Here is a 4513-nt window from a genome sequence, read left to right as displayed (position 1 = left end):
TTTTTCAAGTTGTCAAGTTCAATTTCTCCTCTTAATTTGCGTTTTTTCAGCTCAAAATACTCAATTTTTTTGTTGAAGATGCCGTTTATAGAGGGAACGGATGTCACCCTGTCATTTTGTAAAAAAAAGAAGAAAAAAAAAAAAGAAAAGTCAAAACATGCCTCATGCAACAAAAGTACAAAGTAAAAGAACACGGTCCACCTCTGTACGAGTTCTTTGTGCAGACTCTTCTGCAAGCCTTTCTCTAGGTGTGTACTCCTGCAACTCAAATTGCAGACAGAAAAAATAGGTACACAAGTAGGCTATATACAAATTAGTGTAAAGGTATTTATGCACTTACAGGTTCTTCCTCCAAAGGACAGTCTCCTGAGAGGGTTTCTTCACTGTCCTGTGCAATGGAAATAAATGGCTATTACAGAGTGTTGCACTTTCTTCCCTTCATGCAAGTTAGAAAAAGTACACAAATTACTACATATGCTTCAGCCACCACTTGCATGGGAACAGGTAAAAGTGTTGGTGTATTATGTAAAACTGCAAAAAAAGGGGGGGGGGGTTGTCATTACAGTTAACTACACTGTAAAAAATATAATGTGATCAATAACTCATGGCAACATTGTATTAACTAAAAGTGTAGAAGTTTTCACTTTCACAAAGAGTTGAAATGACTGTACCAGCCATTTGGATTATACTTCATTTAATGCAGCAACAGATCATTTTACAGTGTGCTAAGAGAATTTGAAGCTCATTTAGCCTACCAGTAATGTAGGTGTTGCTGCTACTGGTCCCTGTCTTTGGGTCTGAGGAAGAGCTGCCCCCAGGGATGCCCTCCACAATGGTTCGGTTTTCATTCAATTCCAAGGGCCAGCTCCTCTGCTGGGTATATTGTGGTGGTGCAGGACCACCACCTGTTTTTTCTATTCAGCCTTTTTCTTGGTGGCTGTTATAAATAGACAAACACATCATTTAACAGTGGCTTTTAAAAAGGAAAAAAAGTGGCTTTTTAAAATAAAAGACAGTGTCACGGAGTGACTTTGTAAGGGCGGAACTAAAAGAACGGAGATTGGTTCCGCCCGGACCATAATCCTCAAACACCGGTTACTTCCGGGAACTCCGGGGAAGGAAATTAGGGTTTCATTGATCGCAGGTGGCTAGATGAACGGGGCGATCGCGGATTGGGCAGTGTGGAGAGAGGGAGGAGTATAAAGAGGGCCTCAGAAACTGCAGAGAGAAGTTGTTTTTTATTCCAGCCGATACGGTGAGTGAGTTGGAGTGTTTGAGCAAGGGCAGCGGAAAGAAGGCGGAGTAATATTGTTGGCTGGGCGAAGACGGAGACAAGGGTTTGGCAGAAACAGAAACCGGGCTGAGTATATTGGGATGTCTATCTAACTGTGAACTGCTCTATGGACATGTGTAACGAATTCTGAGTGGTTGAGGGGGTTTGACCCTAAATTCACCAAGAGTGTGTGGAGTGCAAGTGGGTGAGCCTTTGTCCTTTGCTGTGAGTGTATACACTTGAAAATTGCAGTGTTGTGCTGTATTTGTGTCGTCAAACCACCCTTTCAGGCCCGACGAAATCCTGTGGAGGAAGTGAGTACTGAGGCGGGCGAAGAAAACCACATCTCTAATTAGAGGCCATCGATGACATCCTGACCCTTCTACCCCACGTAACGGAGGTGGGAAACAAATTCAAGTAAGAACAGTGTGGATAAAGTGGGAAGTACTAGTGGTGAGGAGTTGGCTGCTGGAAGAGGAAATCAGCTGTGCGTGTATTACCTGCTGTGTAGTTCTTCAAACGTTCGCCCCTGTCTAGAAGACTCACTCTGTTGGTTGGCAGAAAGGAGAGGGAAGCGTTCGACCTACCCAGTGTAGCACACCCTGGGTGTAACAACTTACCTTTGTGTGACATCAGCGGAGGCCGTGTTCGGCCCAACGCAGCAGCTTTCGACTCGCATCCCTATCAGCAGTTGGTAAACCTCAGAAAAGGAACGCCTGACGTCTATTTCCCCAAAAGGTGTGAGTAACATCCCTTTCTGCTTCCCTGTATATTCACCGTAAGCTATTGCCCAAAGCTAAAGCCAGCATATTGTGTTGTACATTCGCCTGAATGCCCAGAGTGAAGTCCCAGCTACCTTTGATGTACTTACCCTATGCCCAAAGCTAAAGCCAGCATATTGTGTTGTACACTCGCCTGTATGCCCCAGTGAAGCCCTAGTTACATTTGATGTACTTACCCTATGCCCAAAGCTAAAGCCAGCATATTGTGTTGTACATTCGCCTGTATGCCCAGAGTGAAGTCCCAGCTACCTTTGATGTACTTACCCTATGCCCAAAGCTAAAGCCAGCATATTGTGTTGTACGTTCGCCTGTATGCCCGTGAAGCCTCAGTTGTCTTTCCTACAGACTTACCTGTGCCTCGAGCAAAGAGCCAGTGGCCCCTCTGTCCACCGTCCATGTCCAGTCCTGTCATACTTACTGGTATGTTCTTGTGCAGATCTAGCAGGTCCCTTTGAAGTGTCTACCTGCACGTTGACCCGTTACTCAGGATACAGAAACCGCAAACACCTCCCGTACACTTACCAGTACGGTCTCAGTCGGGTCCCGACAGCTATTGTGCAGCTCCCCCAGCATCCGCACGACTGGGAGTCCAACCCGCTGGGCCGCCTTGGAGTTCGCCACGAGAAGCAGCAGGTATCCACCGTGTATTCAAACTCTAAATACTTACCACTTGTATCTGATACGTCCAGGAAAAGGAGAGGGCCCTGGGCAGCTGTCCTGCAAGCTAGACCAAAGGGGCACTTGTGAATAAGCCGATTGTCGTCACATAGCTAGAAGGAAAGAGGAGTGAAGGACTTACCGAGATCTCCCGTGACGAGTCTAAGAGATTTGAGATTGATACACCCCCCCCCCCCCCCCAATTGGAGAGTTGGATTTTAGCTTCCCTCCCCCTTCCTTCCCTATACCTTTTTTTTTTTTAGTAATTTAATAAAGCTATTTTAATATTGACTTGCCGTCTCTCGTGTGTCTGGTCTTTGGGGTGTTCTTGGGACCTCTTCGAGGTGGAGACTAGGGAGGGGCGTGACTCACGACATCTGTGGTCCGCTCCGACCTGTGACAACCGTATGAATTAAAGGTTCCCATTTTGTAGAATATTCTTGTATTTCACTTTTACTTGCTCCCATGTTCTAGTTGGTCCAATGGTGGCTCTGACATTAGCGAACGTAAATATTAAATTATTAAAGTGCAAAAACACACTGTAGAAAATGATAGAAACATCTACTATGGACAGCACTTACGCATTTAATTTGTCTGCTACTTTTTGCCAGCCCGCTCTCCTGGCTTTTGCAGACATTGAGGTGTTCCCTGTCGTTTTAATTAACGACTCAAATTAGGCATAACCTTCCATTAAAAGCTCTTGTTCCGCTTGGGAGAAAAATTGGGCACGTTCTTTGGCCATGCTGAACAGCCAAAAGTAGCGTTGCTGATCAATGTTTCTACTATCGATACATATCCCCTTTTAAGCCAACACATGAACGCGCAATTATCTCATAACTCAATCCAGCGATACTAATCATACACAACAGGTGTGTTGGAAGAACCCAATTAGCCGGATCATGATATGCACGATGATATCATCTTGGATGTGTCATTTGATCTCGTATGTAATAAGCGACGTACGAAGAACGGGCCCCAGAACTGATACTCAAAATATGTCTGCTACCACCGCTACTTTATTACAGGAGTATCGTACTGATCCATCCATCCATCTTCTTCCGCTTATCCGGGGCCGGGTCGCGGGGGCAGCAGTCTAAGCAGAGAACCCCAGACTTCCCTCTCCCTAGACACTTCCTCCAGCTCTTCTGGGGGGACACCGAGGCGTTCCCAGGCCAGCCGGGAGACATAGTCTCTCCAGCGTGTCCTAGGTCTTCCCCGGGGTCTCCTCCCAGTGGGACGCGCCCGGAACACCTTCCCGGGAAGGTGTCCAGGAGGCATCCGGAACAGATGCCCGAGCCACCTCAGCTGACCCCTCTCGATGTGGAGGAGCAGCGGCTCTACTCTGAGCTCCTCCCGGGTGACTGAGCTTCTCACCCTATCTCTAAGGGATCGCCCAGCCACCCTGCGGAGAAAGCTCATTTCGGCCGCCTGTATCCGGGATCTTGTCCTTTCGGTCATGACCCAAAGCTCATGACCATAGGTGAGAGTAGGAACGTAGATTGACCGGTAAATCGAGAGCTTCGCCTTGCGGCTCAGCTCTTTCTTCACCACGACAGACCGGTACATCGACCGCATTACTGCAGAAGCTGCACCGATCCGTCTGTCAATCTCCCGTTCCATCATTTCTAGGCGCAGCCAGGGGCCGGAGGGGGTCAGGTTTGGTGACAACACGATTTCGTCTCTGCTCTTTGCGGATGATGTTGTCGTGTTGGCTCCATCAAGCCAGGACCTTCAGCATGCACTGGGACGGTTTGCAGCCGAGTGTGAAGCGGCTGGGATGAGAATCAGCACCTCCAAATCC

The sequence above is a fragment of the Carassius carassius genome, chromosome 1, assembly GCF_963082965.1.
Source record: "Carassius carassius chromosome 1, fCarCar2.1, whole genome shotgun sequence".
Taxonomy (NCBI): Eukaryota; Metazoa; Chordata; class Actinopteri; order Cypriniformes; family Cyprinidae; genus Carassius; species Carassius carassius.
This window is presented reverse-complemented; position numbering follows the sequence as displayed.